Source organism: Mastigoproctus giganteus, chromosome 3, assembly GCF_048544385.1.
Source record: "Mastigoproctus giganteus isolate SK-2022 chromosome 3, ASM4854438v1, whole genome shotgun sequence".
Classification (NCBI taxonomy): Eukaryota; Metazoa; Arthropoda; class Arachnida; order Uropygi; family Thelyphonidae; genus Mastigoproctus; species Mastigoproctus giganteus.
The window spans coordinates 94,887,511-94,909,227 of NC_143577.1; positions in this window are offsets into that span (position 1 = coordinate 94,887,511).

Sequence of the window (21,717 nt, forward strand, 5' to 3'; positions counted from 1 at the left end):
ATAGAAGTAGTGCAAGAATCACTTTCACCTCTGCTTGCAGCTACTTTTAACCTTTTAGTCTGTGAATCCCCCCAAGCTAGCAGTTTTCCGACTCACCTAACGCTGCCTCGATAGCAGCACAAATTCTTGCGCCCGTTCTATTTAAGTGTATTCCCTGTAGAAGCAGTCTCTCCTGTTAACAAGCACAGACCACGCTGAAAAAAAATTCTACCCCTTGAGCCTTGCACATTCCCACCAGGGCCGAATTGATTGACAAGGCTCTCATCACGTACTCCCTCCTATCGTGTCTGGGCAGAATTGCAGGCACTTTCAAATTTAACCCTAACTCACGACTTTTTTGCAAAATTGACCTGTACTTACGTGTACAACAATATCACCTTTTGTGCACTTAAAAGATGATATATGCTTTACAACAGTGGTCTCAAACTCAAATTGCATGAGGGCCGAATGCACGATCTGACAGGAAAGCAGCTGACGGGCTGGAATTTTTTTTTAACAAAATGAAATTGAATATATGCACCGTATTTACAACAAATACATAATTGAAATGTATTCGCGGGCTGTGTAAAATTGCTTCGGGGGTTGGATGCGGCCCGCGGGCCGCCAGTTTGACACCACTGCTTCACAACATCATCAACGTTTCCCGCTGGCAGACATACCCTGGTCCTATTGTTATGGGCCTATATGAGAGCTTGAAGGATAGGGTGGATGCCCTCGAAGGATTACAAGTGAGGGGCCCATCAAGCTCTCAGCTGCCCACACCAATGCCAGAGCTTGCACTTGGTCATCGCGGAACACAGCGGCAACCCCCAAGGCAGAATGCGCTGGTCCCAAAGGAACTAGTAGTTGTTGGTGACTCTATTGTCAGGGAAACGGGAAACATGCTTTGTAAAAAGGATAGGTGGTATAGGACCAGGGTATGTCTGCCAGGGGCAAAAGTTGATGACGTTGTAGAGCGGATATCATCCTTTAAGGGCACAAAAGGTGATATAGTTGTACACGTTGGCACTAATGACATTAAGAGTAGGAGACCGGCGGAATTACTTGACAAGTACAGGTCACTGATGAAAAAAAGCCGTGAATTAGGGTTGAAATTGAAAGTGTCTGCAATTCTGCCCAGACACGATAGGAGGGAGTATATGATGAGAGCCCTGTCAATCAATTCGGCCCTGGAAAGATTGTGCAGGGCTCAAGGGGTAGAATTTTTTTCAGCCTGGTCTGTACTTGTTAACAGGAGAGACTGCTTCTACAGGGATGGGATACACTTAAATAGAAAGGGTGCAAGAACGTTTGCTGATGCTATCGAGGCAATGTTAGGTGGGTCGGAAGACTGCTAGATTGGGGGGATACAAGGACTAATAGATTAACAGTAGCCACTGGCAGAGGTGAAAGTGATTCTTGCACTGCTTCTATTGGAATGAGCAGCAGCCTTGAAAATAAGATGCAGGATATTTCAGAGACTGCTGGGAATCATTGGGGTACAAGTAAACACATGGGTTGTGTTAGGGTAGCTAAGAAAAAGAACAGGTGCATGTACACTTGTGTGTACACCAATGCTAGGAGTTTAGTAAATAAATTTGATGAATTTGAGGTGTTGCTCAAAACATCAAAGGCAGATATTGTGGGGATTTCAGAGACGTGGTGTCACACAGATATAAGAAATGCAGAACTGGAATTTGGGGAGTACAATGTCTACAGAAAGGATAGACAGGGGGGAGGGGTTATGCTATTAGTTAAAAAACACATAAAATCCAAGGAAGTGAAGCCAGTCGACATCGCTGGACAGTGCAGTGTCGAGTCAGTTTGGTGTGACATAAGCATTGGGAGATCAAAATTGAGAGTAGGAGTGTGCTATAGGCCTAATGACTCTGATGAGTATAATAAGAAACTGTTCGGAGAAATAGAGTGGGCCAGTAAATCAGAGAGTCTTATAATGGGGGATTTTAATTTCCCAGATATTGACTGGAATTTGGGGGCTGGTCACTCACACAGTAGCAAGGCTTTTGTGGATTTATTGGATGATTGTTTTCTACATCAGCATGTTCGGGAGGCAACTAGAGGGAGTAATACTCTTGATTTGATTATCAGTAGTGATTCTTCATGCATTAAGAATCTGCAGATAAATGAACCACTTGGTGGCAGTGATCACAGTGTGCTGAAGTGGGAGTTACTCAAAGAGGTAACTACCATTAGGGGTAAAGGGAAGGGGTATTGCTTTCGTAAAGGCGACTACAATGGACTGAGACAGTATTTAAATTCTATACAGTGGGATCAACTGATGATATTGCCAACAGCAAATTCAAAATGGGAAGCATTCAAAGAACTTATCGTGGAAGCTACTAGGCTTTACATACCAACTAAGAAATACTGTTCAAGGTTTAGGCCTAAATGGTTGTCAGATGAACTAATGAGGCATATGGCAGAGAAGAAAAATGCATGGGATACATACAAATTAACACGTGACACGGACGCCTATGATAGATACAAGTTGATCTGTAACCAAGTTACAAAGGAGGTTAGGCAGGCGAAGGCAGATTACGAGAGATCCTTGGCAAGGGATGCGAAGAAAAACAGCAAAGAGTTCTTTACTTATGTAAACTCTAGAAGGAAGGGGATGAATCAGATTGGTCCACTTGAGATCGATGGGTCAACTGTTGATGACCCTGCTCGGGTAGCTAACAAACTAAATGAATATTTTGCATCGACATTCACACATGAGGAGTTATTCAGCGAGGGGAATGCCAGAGGTGTATTCAACTCTAGCAGTAAGCTAGAGAATCTTGTAATAACTGAGAGCAAAGTGGAGGAGAAATTGTTGAAGATAAACACAAGAAAGGCACCTGGGGTAGATGGGATCTATCCAGTTATATTAAAGGAGGCAGCAAAGGAGGTAAGCAAACCCTTAGCCATAATTATGAGAGCTTCCTTGGACTCAGGGGAGGTACCCATTGACTGGAGATGTGCAAATGTGACCCCAATTCACAAAGGGGGATCAAAGGCTGACACAAGTAATTATAGACCTGTGAGTTTAACTTCTGTTCCCGGAAAATTAATGGAGGCACTGGTGAAAGAAGCACTGCAGGATCATCTAGACAAGACTTCAGTTATAGCTAGGACACAGCATGGTTTTGTTAAGGGGAAGTCTTGCCTGACCAATTTGATTGGATACTATGATGCAGTCACAAAAGAACTGGATGCAGGGAATAACTTTGATATTATATACTTGGATCTTAGAAAGCTTTTGATACTGTTGCACATGGAAGACTGCTGCACAAATTGGAGCAGTGTGGCATTGGAGGCAAGTTGCTGCTATGGATAAAGGGGTGGTTGAGGGGGAGAAGACAGAGAGTGGTAATCAATGGACACTGCTCATCGTGGACTAATGTTATTAGTGGGGTCCCTCAGGGTTCAGTATTGGGGCCTTTATTGTTTTCTGTATTTATAAATGATATTGATGATGGTATATCAGGCTTAATGTCCAAGTTTGCAGACGATACGAAGGTTGGCAGGGTTGTCAAGGACACTACTGACACTATGCTGCTGCAACAGGATTTGGAAAGGTTGAGCAGATGGGCTTCGAGGTGGCAAATGAAGTTTAACATTGACAAATGTAAAGTACTACATATGGGAAACAGCAACCCCAGAGCAACGTATCAACTCTGTGGTACTACACTGACAGTGGTAGAGAATGAAAGGGACCTGGGGGTGGTGGTGCAGGCAGATATGAAGTTCTCTGAGCAGTGCAGACGAGCTGCAAGAGTAGCTCATGGTGTATTGTCAATGATATATAGGAATTTTTCTAGCAGGGATAAGGAGGTGATTATTCCCTTGTATAAGGCAATGGTCAGGCCACACCTAGAGTACTGTATACAGGCCTGGAGGCCTCATTTCAGAAAGGATGTAGAGCTGCTGGAACGAGTACAGAGAAGTCAACTAGATTGGTGAATGGGACAAAGGGGTTCTTTTACGAAGAAAGGCTTAAGTTTTGCAAATTACAGTGTCTGGAAACTAGGCACCAGCGGGGTGATCTGATAGAGGTGTATAAAGCCTTGAATGGTTTGAGCATGCTCAATGCTGATGGGATTCTTCCTCTAGCTCAGAAAAATCACCTGAGAGGGCATAAATTCAAATTGAGGAAAGACAGATGTAGGATAGATGTGCGGAAATTTGCCTTTAGCCAGCGGGTGGTTGGTGGGTGGAACAGACTTCCATCCCTTGTCGTGGAAGTTGATAGCCTAAATAAGTTTAAGGCTCAGCTGGACAGGTATTTCGAACGAACAGAGGGGTGAAGTGGAAGTGGTTATTTTTATTTATTTATGTTACTTAATTTTTTTTTTTTTTTTGGCTGATGCTGCATAAGCTTGCTTTCTTGCATCAAATGCCTCTACTAATGCTAATGCTAATGCTATTCCATCTATCCTTTTTACACAATATATATTCCCCATCTCACGGACAACATAGTCACCAACAATAATTAACTCCTGTGGAACCATCTTATTCTGCCTTGGAGATTGCCGCTGTGTTGCCTGATGCCCAGGAGTGAGCTCTGGCGTTGAGTTGGGCAGATGAGAGCTTGACAGGCCCCTCATATTAATTTCTTCGAAGGCATCACCCTACACCTCAAGCTCTCATAGACGCCCATTAGAACGCTGAGTTGACGCCTAATTTCTAGACGCTCTCTGCATTTGGCACACAAAGACATCCTCCTTGGCTAGATCATGTTCTGTGCCACAGAGTTCGGCAAACATTTCACAAGTTGCACACTACAGAGAAGTAAGAAGCAAATAACGTTACCCAACAAATGTTTTGCATAACAACACTTCCGGTAAATAATGTAAAAGGTATCTACTTTAGCTACCTATCTAGGTATCAATCAGTTTAGTGTATTATTTACACTATCAATTTTACTCAACTTAAATTGATTTTTAAATGGAAATCATGCCCCAGACTACAGCAGTAAAGCAATGGGCTCAAAGAAGCGAAAGTCCTGTGACTCGGGGAACGATTGAAGGTGCCGGTTCGCATACGTATAACGGCCTAACGAAATGTGCTACTTCTGGGATTATTTTTGTAAACTCTGGTAGGGGTTATCATATAGCCCAGGAAGACTTCTATGTGTGTTCAGTGCAAAGAGCATGAGAAAATTAGGCGAGAACTCAGAGTTCGGACGGGCATTTATGAGAGCATGAATAACAGGGCGAATACCCACCGAGGAATTAAAATGGGTGATCCATCAAGCTCTCAGATATCCAACTCAACGCCAAAATCTTCACTTATGCATCAGGCAACAGAACGAAATCCCCAAATCAGAATGTACTGGTCCCAGAGGAAGTAATTATTATTTTTACCTCTATTGTCAGGGAAAGAGGAAATATACTGTGCAAAAAGGATAGCTGGAATAGGATCAGATTATTATTATTATTACACTGGTGTGCAAAACTTAAGGACCAGTCAGGTTTTCACCTGAAGCTTCTCATAGGAGTGCCGTCGAAGCTTCCCAAAGGAATCCCGTCGATGACACGAAGAACTTTAATTGGCTTTTTTCACTCCGTGGCTGAGTTAGTCGGTCTCAGGCGTAGATAGCAAGGTTTTTTTCCCCTAGAAGCTGGGGTTTTTCGTCCAGCAAAACAGGCAAATCGACCAGAGAACACACGCAATTTACAGATACAAAACACATGGGTAGATGTAATAAATTACGGGTGACCTAATATATAATTTCATTTTAGATTTTTTTTTTTTTTTCATTGACAAGAAAGGCACATACAGTAGACGAGATCTATCCAGTTATATTAAAGGAGGCAGCAAGGGAAGTTATCAAACCCTTAGCCATAATTATGAGAGCATCCTTGAACGCGGGGGTAGTCCTCACGGACTGTAGATGTGCAAATGTATCTACAATTCACAAAGGGGAACAAAGGGTTACAAGCGTAATTACAAACCTCTTAGTTTGCCTTCTGTTCCAATGAAAACAATGGAGATACAGATGTGCAAATGCATCTCCAATTCACAAAGGGGATCAAAGGATGACAGGCCTAGTTACACACATGTTAATTTGCCTTCTGTTCCACGAAAATAAGGATTCAAGGAGCATTGCATTATCATCTAGACAAGACAGCAGTAATAATACAGCCACATGATGAGTTTGTCAAGGGGATGTCTTGTCTGACCAGTTTGATTGGATACTATGATGTGGTCACAAAGGAACTGGATGCAAAAAATAATTTTGATATCATATACTTGGATTTCAGGAAAGCTTTTGATACTGTTGTACATGGAAGATATTTCAATTTGTACATGTTGTACATGTACAAATTGAAGCAGTATTGCATTAAGAGCAAGTTGCTACAATGGATAAAAGGATTGTTAAGTGGGAGAAGACAGAGAGTGGTAATCAATGGATACTGCTCTACGTGGACTAATCATTAGTGGTGTCTCTTAGAGTTCTGTGTTGGGCCCATTGTTGTTTTGTATATTTATCAATGATATTGATGAAGGTATATCAAGCTTAATGTGAAAGTTTGCAGATGATACAAAGGTTGGCAGGGTTGTTAATAATAGTAATGGCAGTATGCTGCTGCAACATGATCTGGAAAAATTGAGTAGACGCCTGAGAAGTGGCAACTGAAGTTTAACATTGACAAATGCAAAGTACTGCATATTGGTAGTAGTAACCCCAGAGAAATGTACCAAATATGTGGTGCACTCAGGGTAGCGGAGAAGAAAGTGGTTTTGAGGTATTTGTGCAGTCAGATATAAAGTTTTCTGATAAGGGCAGACAGGCTGCCAGAGTAGGTCATGGCGTGTTATCAATGATATACAGGAATTTTGCGAGCAGGGATAAGGAGGTGATACCCCCCTTGTATAAGGCAATGGCCAGGCCACACCTTGAGTACTGGATACAGGTCTGAAAGCCTCATTTTAAGAAGGATGTAGAGTTTCCAGAACGAGTACAGAGAAGGGCAAGAAGACTGGTGAAGGTAACAAAGGGGTGCTCTTATGAAGAAAGGCTTAAGTTCTGCAAATTGCAGGTTCTTGTGACTAGGCGCCTGCGAGGCGATCTGATTGAGGTCTATAAGGCTTTGAATGGATTGAGTAGGATCAATGCTGATGGGATTCTTCCTCTTTCTCAGATTACGAACCTGATCGGGTATAGATTCAAACTGAGGAAAGCCAGTTGTATAATAGACGTGTGGAAGTTTGCCATTAGCCAAAGGTAGTTGATTGCTGGAACAAACTTCCATCTGTTGTTGTGGAAGTGAAAGCTTATATAAATTCAAGGCAGAAGTAGACAAACATTTGGAATGAATGGCTCAGTGAAATGGGAAGGTTTTTTTTTTTATATGGCTGATGCTGTATAAGCTTGCTTTCTTGCATGATGTGCCACTCATAATGCTAATGTTAGGAACAGTGTAAATAAATTTCATGAATATGAAGTGCTGTTCAAATGCAGATATTGTGGGAACATCAGAGACATGGTGTCACTCAAACATAAGAGTGATTGTTGTTGTATTAGGGTTTTAGGAGCATCAGCAAGTATGGTCATATTGTTCCTTGCATATTCTCTTTAAATTACTTGTGTTGTGACGTCTATTTTATGTTTGCTGGACAAAAAAATCAGTGTTTTTGAGTGGTGGGGCAGAACCATGTTACCCTCACCTGAAATTGAATAACTCAGCGATGATATGAAAAACGGTCTTAAGAATTCCTCCCCTCATCGACGGAACTCGAACTCATGTGTGTCTTTTCCACCTGGTGTAGGAAGGCCGGCGATCCTACTAACCGTGCTACCCACGATGGCCAAATATAAGGGATGCAGCATTTGAATGTGTGGAGTACAATATTTACAGAAAGGATAGAAGGGGGAAGAGGTTATGCTCTTAGTTAATAAGCTTATAAAATCTAGCAGTGACTTGAGAAGCCAGTGCAATGTTACATCAGTTTGGTGTGACATGAGCATAGGGAAAAGAAAAATGAGTAGGAGTGTATTATAGGTCGATTGATGATTATATAACAAACAACTACCCGAGAAGAACAGAGTGTGTCAGTAAATTAGAATGTGTTATAATTGGGGAATTTAACATTCCAGATATTGGCTGTAATTTTTGGAATCTTAAACTCGCACACTAGAAAGACGTTTCTATAATTACTGGATGTTTTCTACAGCCGCACGTTACAGAAGCAACAAGAGGAAGCAATATACTTGATGTAATTATCAGCAGTGATTCTTCATGCATTACGAACCTACAGGTAAAGAATCCTCGGGGTGTCAGTGATGTTGAATTTACTTAAAGGCATAACTACTTACTGTGAAGGATTGTTATTGCAGCATGGTCTTTAGGAACATCCGCGACTAAGGCCATATTGCTCTGTGTATATTTTTTGTGTAAATTGTGTGTGTTCTTAGGTCCATTTTCTGCTTGCTAGACGAAAAACCCGAGTTTCCGGGAGAAAAGACCATGCTACCCTCTCCTAAACCCGACTAATTCAGCCAAGAATCTGCAGGTAAAAGAGCTAGTGGGTGGCAGCGATCACATTGTACTAATGTGGAATTTAATTAGAGACATGAATACTGACAAGGGTAATGGTAAAGGGTTTTGCTTTCATAAGCCTGACTTCAGTGGTCTCAGACAGTTTTTAAATTGTGTGCAGTGGGACCAATTGATGATGTTAACAACAGCAAATTCTAAATGGGATTTATTGAGGGAAGTAATTAGATTTGGTTTTTATGGTGCATGGGCGACTAGAGAAGTAATCAGAGAAGCTAGTACGCTTTTCATAACAAAGAAGAAAGGCTGTTCAAGGTTCAGACCTAGATGTAGACCTGCTAGAACGGATGCAGAGAAGGGGTAACCAGACTGGTGAAGGGAACAAAAGGATGCTCTTACCAAGAAAAAGGCTTCAGTACCTCAAATTGCAGCGTCTTGAAGCTGGCACTTGCTGAGAGACCTGATTGAGATGTTTAAAGCCGCGAATGGATTGAGTAAGCTAAATGTTAATGGCATTCTTCCACTTGCTGAGACTACACACATGAGGGGGCATAAATCTATGTTGAGGAAGGATGGTTGCAGGATATATGTGTGGAGATTTGGCTTTAGTCAGCGGGTGGTATATTCTTGGAACAAGCTTCCATCCATTGTTGTGAATGGATTGAATAAATTCAAAGCAGAACTAAATTCTTGAAGGGTATGGATGGGTGAACTGAATAGGCTTTTTTTTTTTTTTTTTTTTTTTACGGACTGATGTTATATAAGCTTGCTTTCTTCCATCATTTGCCATTACTACCACTGCTACTTTTTTGTGGAAAAGGCCCATAAAGGTTCTCATATCATCGACGGGACTTGAACTCAAGTCTTTTCCACTCAGTGTGGGGAGGACAGCGATTCTACCCAACTGGGCTTTCCACGACGGCACAGTGAAAAATAAACGGTAAGATTTCGCTTTAGTTTTAGTATTAGCAATGGCCACATGGTGCAAAGAAGCCTATGGCTTATGCTGCACTAGCTGAAAAAAAAAAAACATAATAATAAAATAAATAAATAAAATAAAATGAATAGAATAAAATTTTAAAAATAAGCATAAAAATAAAATAATAATGATAAGAAGAAAAAAATTAATAAGAGAAAAGGAAATAGACAACCTATGCATTTCCCTCCTCCTGTAGGTAATTATCCAGCTGACCTTTGAATTTCCCAAACTATCAGCCTCTATCACCTATGTAGGTAACTTATTCCAGTAATTTATAACTCGCTGGTTAAAACAACACTTCCTGCAATCCAGTCTAAACATCTGCCCCTGTAAATTGAAATTATGGCCCCTACCCTAGTCCTAGAATCATTTATAATCTCGTCCTCACCAATTTACTTATGCCTACCAGAGGTCTCCTATAAGGTACCTAGTTTCCAAGCTCTGCAACCCACATATTCGAAGTCTTTCCTCATATGGACGCCCTTTTGCGATCTCACCAGGCTAGCTACCCCTCTTTGGACCCTTTGAAGAAGCACAATGTCTTTCTTCACGTGCAGTCTCTCCACACTTGAACACAGTATTTCAAGTGTGGTCTAATAATAGCCTTATATAATAGGATTATGACGTCCTTATCTCTACTAGCAATTGTTCGATAAATCATCGATAGGACTCCATGGGCCTTCCTTGCAACTAGTCTACAATGCTCAGAGAATTTCATGTCTGACCGTATAGTAATAGCCAAGTTCCTTTTCTCCATTATTGGCTTTAATTCAACTCCACCACGTGTATAAGTTATTTTGGAGTTACTGTTTCCCAGGTGTAATACCTTGCACTTTGCTGATTAAAACATAGCTGCCATTTTTCTGACCATCCCTGGAGTCTATCTAGGTCACTCTGAAGAAGCTCTGTTTGGCGGTGATCATTAACCACTCTACCAATCTTTACATCATCTGCAAATTTAGATATCACGCCCTTTGTCCATTCATCGCTGTTATTTATGAAAATCAAAAACAACAGTGGTCCTAATACTGATCCTTGGGGAACACTACTTCTTACATCAACCCAATTTGAGGAATAACCATTTATCTCAACCCTCTGCCTCCTGCCCTGAAGCCATCCATCTAAGGATTTTCCTTGTGATTCCAACCTGTTTAAGCTTATAAAGTAACCGCTCATGTGGGACTGAGTCAAATGCTTTGCTGAAATCCAAATAAACAACGTCGAAATTATTCCCTAAATCCAGGAATGATCCTGTTAGAATAGCTAACCAGATTAGTTAAACATGATTTTCCCTTTACAAAACCATACTGAGTATCCTTTAGCATTCCATTTCCATATAAATGATCATGAATTCTACCCTTGATCATTGTCTGCATGATTTTCACTACTACTGAAGGTAGACTAACCGGCCGGTAACCTTCCACTTCACCCTTACAACCACCCTTATGTATTGAAGATACATTGGCACTTTTCCAATCCAAAGGAATTACTCCCGAGTCCAATGATGCTCTCATAATTAGCCTCAATGGTTCAATGCACTCACTTGCCTCCTCTCTTAAGATTATAGGGTAAATGTTATCAACCCCAGGTGCCTTACTGGCCTGTAGGCTCGAAAGTTTTTTTCATTAAATTAACATGTGAAATTTCAACATCATTAATTATATATTTTCAACTTCACTACCATTATTTTTTGACACAAAGGGTTTTTCTTCTGTAAATATCGATGCAAAGTAACTGTTGAGTTCATCTGCAACTTCAGCTTGAGTATCTAATGCTCCCTCACGTCCATTACAAAGGGTCCAATCTGATTTGTCGTTCTCTTCTTTGCATTTATATATATATGAAGAATTCCTTATTTCCCCCCCCCCCCCTTTTTGCTCTCTTTAGCAGCGATTTCTCATAATCTGCCTTTACCAGCCTAACCTTTTCTGTGTCATTATTACAGTTCAATTTGCAGCTGTTATAGGCTTCAGTACTTTTTATTGCTCTGTAACTTTTCCATACCGTCTTTTATCTGCTCAAGCAATAGAATCTGTGTGTTGTTAGATAGTTGGAAGCAAAGGTATAATGAGAGCGGGAGTAATCTGGCAACTTCATTATTCGTCCAACTTGGAATCCTCATTTTGGAGTATTTTTTTAATGGTATTTAAGCATCCAAGGCTTCTGTGATTAATGTTTTAAAGGTATAGCATAATTCAACTGTATTCGTTCGCTGTAAGATATCTACCTAGTTTATAGAGGCCATATAGCATCTTAAGCCATTGTAATTTCCTTTCCTGAAATTATAACCTATTCCTTTGTCTTTAACTACTGCCACCTCTCTCTCTCTCTCTCTCTCTCTCTCTCTCTCTCTCTCTCTCTCTCTCCTCTCTCTCTCTCTCTCTCTCTCTCTCTCTCTCTCTCTCTCTCTCTCTCTCTCTCTCCATCATCCACCAAAGAACTCCGTGATCACTTCCTATTTTGGTTCCTGTAACTGTCAGCCCGATTATATCATCTGGTTCATGGGTGATGATGTGGACTAGAATATTCTTTTTCCTAGTACTTTCCCTGATGTTGATACAAATAACATTCATCTAGTTGATTTGAAAATCTAGTCTCCCCATGTGGAGTTTCTTTCCCATTTGCTCCAATCAATTAGAGACAAGTTAAAATTGTCCGTATTTAGACATTGATGCTTGCTCATTTCATTTGCATGTAGAGGTTCTCATCATAATCTTCATAATCACCTGTCCTGTAGATTATTCCCGCTCTCATTATACCTTTGCTTCCAACTATCTCACACGACACAGATTCTATTCGAGCATGGAAACGTCTGAATCCGGGAAAGATTTCGTCGCGCTGAGGCTGCTTTTGATAAGAAGCATGATCCCCATCACCCCTTCTATCATACCTATCCTTCCTAAATACATTATACATACCGTACTGAAACTAATCATCCCCTATCTCCTGGTGGCACCACGTTTCCGTAAGCCCTGTTACGTCAGGGTTCCTTCTCCTAACAGCAGTTCGAATTCACTCATTTTATTGACGACACTTCTCACATCACCGTATAAACAATTAAGACTTAGTGTTCTTGTATAGTTAACTACCCTGGCACATCCCTTAAAGTTATTTAAGCTAGCTTCCCTAGCATTAACTACCCGCTTATTTGAAACATTTCTACCCCCCAGAACATCTTGCTAATATGTTCTGTTGCGGTAACAAACAAGAACTCTTGAGGTATGTGCAAGCGTTACTTTGACCAATATTATCAGATAAACGTGTATCTGCTTTACTTTTGTCCCCTCACCTCAAACTAGCAGTTTCCCTGCACCTTTAAGGTATCCTCAATAATACTGGCAAAAACTCTTGCACTACCTTTGCTTAAATGTATCCAGTCTCTACAAAACAGATTCCTTCTACGTACAAGTGCGTGCCAAGCTGATAGAAATTTTATCCCAAAAGCCTTGCAGAGTCCTAGAAGTCTTGAGTTAATTCACAAGGCTTTCAGTATATAATCCCTCCTATCGTGCCTGGGCAGAATTTCCGAAACATAGTTATCGTGACCTTGGCGCCTCCGTAGCCAGGTGGGAAGGAGCAGCAGTGCGTAGCACACGCTTCTTGATTATACTGGGATTCGAGCCCATCACCACCAAATACGGAAGGTGCGGAAAGGTCAGGGAATGACCACCGCATATCCCGGAGCAATATGGCCTTAGTTGCTAATGCTCCTAAAAACCAAATCTTTATATATATCTAATATTATAAAATTTACTAATCATTAATAAAAGAAAATTTTATTTATAATATTAAAAAAAATGAAACTATTACAGGGAAAAATACTGATCAAAATAAATTTTACGATATAATAAATAACCTTTGAAATCCTGCTCTTATCTATACTTCTTTGATGTCAATATGAAGAGCTCCAATAGGCACGTCTGCTCGCCACGAATGCTTTTCTGATGTGGTCTCAGACTATTTTTAAATTCTATACAGGGTACCATCTAAAGATGTCATCAACAGTGGCGGATTAAGGTCGGTTGAGGCCCCGGGCGCAGAAGAAAATATTGGGCCACTTAAAAAAAAAGAGAGAGACAGGGAAAATAAAAATACATGTTAATACATGTATTAACATGTACGGTTATAAATTTGTCCAATGCTCCTTTCTGTTGGTTGGCAACTTGCTAGCGTCTTTTTCTAATTTGTCTTTTTTCAGCCCCTGATAGATGTCGTTTCATTTTGCTAGCTACCATTGGTAGCCTACCAATGAAAAGAATGTTTGTTCAATAATATAAAATATAAGAGTCTGAATGAATAGAATACTAGAGAAGGGATTTTTCGTTATAGGGCAATAAATTAATGATTAATTAAAATTCAAAAATTATTCATAAACTACGAAAATCCAGGCGCTGATGTAACAACAGGAATTAATTTTATCTTAATATAATTTCAACAATATACGATATACGCAATACGCGTATATCGTAAGTCTGCACTGCAGGAGAACCTTTGTAAGTACAAAGTAGAAAATACGATTCTATTGCTCCGATGAGCGGTAGCGCAGCCGCGCGGGGCCTATACAGCGTAGTATGTGTATAGCATGCAGTGTAGTAATGAAATAATGAAAATAAGCGGTAAACATACCATCGGGTTTTACCACCGATTGTAAACGTGTACGTAATTAAAATTGCACATATGAAACCAAACTTGGTGTCATTAGAAAAAAGTGTGAAGTTCGAGTTTTGCGGGGCCCTTCAGAAGTCGGGGCTCAGGGCGCACTCCTGGTGCGCCCGGTGCGCCCGCCGTTAAATCTGCCTCTGGTCATCAATATCAAATTATAAATGGGTAGCTGTTGTTATAGTAATATAGGGTTTTAGGAGCATTAGCTCTTAACACACATGTTTAAGTAAAACGTGGATCAAGCTCGCATGACTGGTAATGATTGGTATTCATTATAGAAAGGATTAATTGTAAATTCCTTTAGTGATCATGTCAGAGTATAAACAGAACATTTCTGGTTATAGACAGTTACTATCAATATGCTACTGCTCGATTGGGCTTGCTCTTCTTTATCAAAATTAAGGAACCGCAAAGCTTAATTCACATATCAAATTATGTATTATTTACTTGAAAGTAATCAACCAGAATCCTCCTTTCCACCCAAAACAGAGAATTACGCAGCGTTCCTTCGCCTCCCCTCACGAAAGTCTTTTTTTTTTTTTTTTTTTCATATTGTCATGTTATACGTACACACACCCCATTCATGAAAGCATAATTTTTTTTATGCTAGACTGCAGCAGATCATATACAGTATATATAATTTTTTTTTTTTTTTTTTTTTTTTGCAAGTACTGTAAATGAAATATGAGAAGATAATGATTTCTTTTCTTCACATAAGATGGCAGTACTATACAGGTTTGTCGTGATGTATTTTCGCTTTGTGAATGCAAAGAAATAACAAACATATTTAACCGTTATGCTGATATTATCTGAACGTTAGTAACTGATGCGAACGGTATAGTATACCTTATTAATTAAGCATATTTTAACAAAACCCTCGTGACGCAATTGCGTTTTTTTTTTTTTTTTAGTTTAATTCTGCTGTATCAATTTCTTATTTAACTACTGTAATATAATATACCGTGGATGCAAAGAAATATTCTTACAGGAAAGTGCTCCTGTTCTGCAAGCTAGTGTTTAGAAATTATGCATTCTGTGTGGGAGTTGTGATTGAGGTCTTGAAGGCCATAAAAAGGGACGAGTAAGCTTAACGACGGAGGCATATATTTTCAGTTTCAAGGATAATGCAAACTTACCAAGGATTACTGCAGACTTAAGAGGAATCTTTCAAGGATTATTGCTGATTTAAAGAGGGATTAGATATATACTTATGTTTGGAGGAAGCAGATAAAATATATAACTGGGAGACAACTTATTTATTTATTTTTTTTGTTTAGTTTGCATCGTTCTGTTACAGATACGAATACGTATATATTTTTTCACAGGCCACAATTAAAAAGTAAAAGTGCTTATCTCGTTCAAAATTTCTACTAAATAGGTCATTGTCATTGTATATAATTGCCTATGGTGGCACCTAGTCCATCTCCACCATATATTCTGTATTAAATGAAATGTAAAAAAAAAAAAAAAACAGGCCACTCGTCCACCGGGGGGGGGGGAACACCCACAGGGGATGTTTGCCACCTGGTACCCCATTCCCAGGCTCATTAGAATCCAGGGATGGGGTACCAGGCGGCAAGCTTTACTACTTTACTAACTGTGCATCAAGTAACAACTGCGCTCCCAATAGATGGAGTGCAATACCATTGAGAGCCACCACCCGCTGGCTGCACACACCAGGAGGGAAAAAAAATAATAATAATAAATAAATAAATAAATGTATATTTAAATAAAATAAATAAATAAATAAATAAAAAATAAATAAATAAAAGTATATTTAAATAAAATAATTTAAGAAAATAAATTAATCAATTTATAAATTAGAATAAATAAAAATAAGAAAAATAAATAAATAAAAATGTACAGGAGCAACTGATACAAGGTTAAACTAATCAGAATTTACTAAAATAGCTGATTATCAAATGGGTACTGAAAGTTATTCTTAACTGCTCATAAATTGACAATCGAACAGCACATGATCCCAAGATTCTGACGCTTGACAAACACAATGTGGATCAGACTAAACCTAACTCACATAATTTACTTCAAAAAACCCGTGACCAGAAGTTTCCATAATTCATGTAAAACCACTTATTTTTCTAATGCTCAACATTAAAGGCCATCTTAGGTATAAATATCCTAGTCACAACTCCTGTCTCACTAATAGTCCACCTATTTTGCCATATACTAATTAATTTAAGCATTGTATTCTTCTCTGATATTGTCCACTAAATAGGTCATTGTAATTTGACGATAACAGCATTTAGTATTAGCAGAGGCATACGATGCAAAAAAGGAAACTTATGCAGCATCAGACAAAAAAAAAAAAAAAAACCGCTTCCATTTCACTCGTCCGTTGGTTCCAAATACCTTTCCAGCTCAGCCTTAAATTTATTTAGGCTATCAACTTCCACAACAAAGATGGAAGTCTGTTCCACCTATAAACTATCTGCTGGCTAAAGGCAAATTTCCGCACATCTATTCTACAACTGTCTTTCCTCGATCGAATTTATGCCCTCTCAGGTGATTATTCTGAGCAGGAGGAAGAATCCCATCAGCATTGAGCATGCTCAAACCATTCAAAACTTTATACACCTCAATCAGATCACCTCGCAGGTGCCTAGTCTCCAGACACTGTAATCTGCAAAACTTAAGCCTTTCTTCATAAGAGCAACCCTTCGTTCGATTCACTAATCTCGTTGCCCTTCTCTGTACTCGTTCCAACAGCTCTACATCATTCTTAAAATGAGGCCTCCAGACCTGTATACAGTACTCAAGGTGTGACCATTGCCTTATACAAGGGGATAATCACCTCCTTGTCCCTGCTAGAAAAAATTCCTGTGTAACACTGACAAGATTAACCCTCAAGTATAATACTCATGCATGTAAAAGAGCTACTCTTGCAGACCGTCTGCACTGCTCAGAAAACTTCACATCTGCCTGCACAATTACTTCCAGATCCTTTTCATTCTCTACCACTGTCAGTGTAGTACCACAGAGTTGATACGTTACTCTGGGGCTCCTGCTTCCCATATGTAGTACTTCACATTTGTCAATGTTAAACTTCATTTGCCACCTCTCAGCCCATCTGCTCAACTTTTCTAGATCCTGTTGCAGCAGCGTACTGTCATTAGTGTCATTAACAACCCTGCCAACCTTCGTATCGTCTGCAAACTTGGACATTAAGCCTGATATACCAATATCATTTATAAATACAGAAAACAACAATGGACCCAATAGTGAACCCTGAGGGACTCCACTAATAACATTAGTCCACGAAGAGCAGTGTCCATTGATTACCACTCTCTGTCTTCTCGAACTCAACCATCCCTTTATTCATAGCAGCAATTTGCCTTCAATGCCACACTGCTCCAATTTGTGCAGCAGCCTCCATATGTAACAGTATCAAAAGCCTTTCTAAGATCCAAATATATAATATCAAAATTATTCCATGCATCCAGTTTTACATCTACATAAGTACGCTAAAACTCAAGAGCTCCTAGGCGCATTATAGCCATAGCAGCTTATGCGCCATTAAACTCCCATAACAACAACAATCAAGTGCTCCTAATATGAGCATAAAAATTTTCCTCCTTGACAATATAGTGGTTTTGCCACTTATCGCTCCACTTCGGAAAGAAAGATCTGAATTTCAGCCCCATCATAGACGGGAGGAATTATCAGCAGTGATTCTTCATGCATTAAGAATCTGCAGATAAAGGAACCATTAGGTGGCAGTGAAGACAGTGTGCTGATGTGGGATTTGCTCAAAGAGGTAACTACCATCAGAGGTAAAGGGAAGGGATTTTGCTTTCGTACAGGTGACTAAGGAGGTCTGAGACAGTTTTTAAAGTCTATACAGTGGGACCAATTGATGATGTTACTAACAGCAAAATCTAAATGGGAAGAATTCAAATAATTAATCTTGGAAGGTACTAGGTTTTTCATACCAACTAAAAAATAGTGTTCAAGGTTTAGGCCTAAATGGATGTTAGATGAACTAATGAGACTCGTGGCAGAGAAAAAAAATGCATGGGATGCATATAAATTAACACATGACACAGAAGCCTACGGCAGATATAAGCTAGTCTGTAATCAAGTCACAAAGGAGGTTAGGCAGGCGAAGGCAGATTACGAGAAATCTTTGGCAAAGGACGCAAAGAAAAACAACAGAGTTCTTTACTTATGTGAATTCTAGAAGGAAGGGGATGAATCAGATTGGTCCACTTAACATAGAGCCGACCGGGCTAGCCAGATGGGTAAAGTATCTGTCTGGCAACCCAAAGGTCACGGGTTCGAATCCCGCCTCGGGCTTGGATCAGAGTAAAATGCAAAAACTTTCGGAGGTGCATTATGGCCACAGAAGCAGATGCGCATACAACTAATAACAAAAAAAATAATAATAAAAAAACTTAACATAGATGGTTCGACTATTGATGATCCTGCTCATCTATCCAGCTAACAAACTGAATGAGTATTTTGCATCTATATTTACACATGAGGAGTTATTCAAAGAGGGGAATACCAAAGGTGTATTAAACTATGGCAGTCAGTTAAATGATTTTTTAATAACTGAGAGCAAATGGGAGGAGAAACTGTTGAAGTTAAACATAAAAAAGGCACCTGGGATGGGATCTCACCAATTATATTAAAGAAAGCAGCAAAGAAGTAAGCAAACCCGTAGCCATAATTATGAGAGTTTCCTTGGACGAAGGGAGGAACCTGTGGACTGGAGATATGCAAATGTGACCCCAATCCACAAAGGAGGTTCAAAGGGAGGTACAGGTAATTACAGACCTGTAAGTTTATCTTCTGTTCCAGGGAAATTAATGGAGGCACTGGTTAAAGAAACATTGCAGGATCATCTAGACAAGACTTCAATTATAGCTCGGACATAGCATGGATTTGTTAAGGGGAAGTCTTGTCTGACTAATTTGATTGGATACTATGATGTAGTCACAAACGAACTGGATGCAAAGAATAACTTTGATATCATATATTTGGATCTCAGAAAAGCCTTTGATACTGTTGCACATGGAAGACTGCTGCACAAATTGGAGCAGTGTGGCATTGGAGGCATATTGCTGCTATGGATAAAGAAATGGTTGAGTGGGAAAAGACAGAGTGGTAATCAATGGACACTGCTCTTCGTGAGCTAATGTTATTAGTGGAGTCCCTCAGGGTTCAATGTTGGGTGCTTTGTTGTTTTCTGTATTTATTAATGATATTGATGAAGGTAAAGCATATCAGGCTTAATGTCCAAGTTTGCAGATGATATTAAGGTTGGCAGGGTTGTTAATGACAGTAAAGACAGTAAGCTATTGGAACAGGATTTAGAAAAGTTGAGTAGATGGTCTGAGAAGTGGCTACTGAAGTTTAACATTGACAAATGCAAATTACTGCATATGGGTAGCAGTAACACAAGAGAAATATACCAACTGGGACGTGTTACACTGAGGTTAGTGGAGAATGAAAGAGACCTGGGGATAATTGTGCAGTCAGATATGAAGTTTTCTGAGCAGTGTAGACAGGAATTTTCTAGTAGGGATAAGCAGGTGATTATCCCCTTGTATAAGGCAATGGTCAGGACACATCTTGAGTACTGTATATAGGTCTGGAGGCCATATTTTAGGAAGGACGTAGAGCTCCTGGAAAGAGTACAGAGAAAAGCAACAAGATTAGTGACTGGAACAAAGGATTGTTCTTACGAAGAAAGGCTTAAGATTTGCAAATTGCAGTGTCTGGTGACTAGGCGCCTGCGAGGTGATCTGATTGAGGTGTATTAGGCCTTGAATGGTTGCCAAGGAACAAATTTCTGGAACAAATCTCCATCTGCCGTTGTAGAAGTTGAAAGCTTATAAATTCAAGAAGTGAATAAATTCAAGGCAGAAGTAGACAAAGATGTGGAGCGAATGGATCGGTGAAATGGAAAGGGATCTTTTTTAATTTTTAATTTTTTTATTTTTTTTTGGCTGATGCTGTTATAAGCATATTGTTTTCTTGCATCATATGCCTCTACTAATTCTAATGCTAATTTCTAGAGGCTTCTGCAATGGGGGGTGTAGTTATCCGATTTGGCAGAGGAGTTCCATAAGTGTTTTCTCCGTGCGTTATTTCAAATTTTTCAGCCTGCACAATGCGCAAATTGGCCGGTTAACATATACGTCTACAAACAGAATACTCAATGGCTTAATAGAAAGTAACTTGATATCCCGGATTATGCGGGACAGTCCCGAATTTCAGTCTTTTGCTCCGCATTGCAAATTGTTCCTGATTGGACATGTAGCCTCCATACGTAATGCTAAACATAAGGAAAATCATTTGCATTATGTTGCCAGGAGCCAGTGGTACAACGGAAAGAGTTTTTTCGATAGTAAGTAAACTGTGGAGGTCAACAAAAACACAACTGAACGTGAAAACACTGAAAGCAATATCACTAGTTAAGTGCATTTTTGATAATTCTTGCGAAGAATTTTACGAAGAAATAGCAAATAATGCAGAATTATTAAGAAAAATTCACTCAGCAGAGAAACGTATTTAATTTATCTTGTTTTTATTGTTAAAAGTAGTATGTGTTGTTATTATTATTATTATTGCTCTTTTATATTATTTCTCTCTGATTGGGGATTCCACCTCTTGACGGGTATTGCTATCAAGTACACAGGGTGGTTGTTATGTCTGGTGTTACTGTTGGTCGAGGAACTCTCTGACTATCCTACAGGTGTTTATGATTGCGACTTTCTAGAGTTACTTGTAGTTGTTCGCTGGGAGACCTATTGCTGCTACGCTGTTATGTAGGTCTTTGGCACCATACCAGTGGTTGACACGATGAACGGGATGGTCGTTACTTGTTGCATATGCCACATCTCTTTGATCTCATGTCTTGAGTTCGTGTACTTCCTGATTTTTTCCCCATGGGTTTTCTGCAGGTTGCCAGTGTTGGGTACCGTTATGTCAATCAGATACGTAGCCTTTCCTTCTTGTCTACAAGGGTTATGTCCGGTCTGTTGTGCGGGATTGTCCTATCCGTTATTAGGGCGCGGTCCCAGTACAGCTTGTGGGTTAGGGTCTCTAGTACTGCCTCGGGTTCGTACTTGTAGTACGGTACACTTTGGTTGATCAACTGTTATTTCCTTGCTAACTTCTGATGTATTATCCTAGTTACCCGGTCGTGTCTACGAGTGTACTTAGTCTGAGTGATCATCTTGCATCCCGCGGTGATGTGTTGGATCGTTTATGAGGCCAGGTGGCATGGTCGACATGTGTCATCTGACACTCCAGGTTCCTTGACAATGTATTTTCTATAGTTTCTGGTTCTGATCTTGGATGGCTAGCATAAATCTTTTAGTCTCAGGGAAGAGCGTCCCGCTTGGAAGCAATTTTATCTATGTGATCTTAATGGAGGTCATTGTAGTGTCTACCTTGGAATGTCTTCTTTGCCCATCTTTCTAGCTTCGTTTGTGCCTTCTGAATGGGAGGGAACTCCTCGCTTAGGTTGAGCGGGTATACCGCTTGTTTATCTTCCTTATGGCCTGGTTGAGTGCTGCTGTGTGTTTCTGGAAGTAATCCTTCAGGTTAGCAATCGCTATT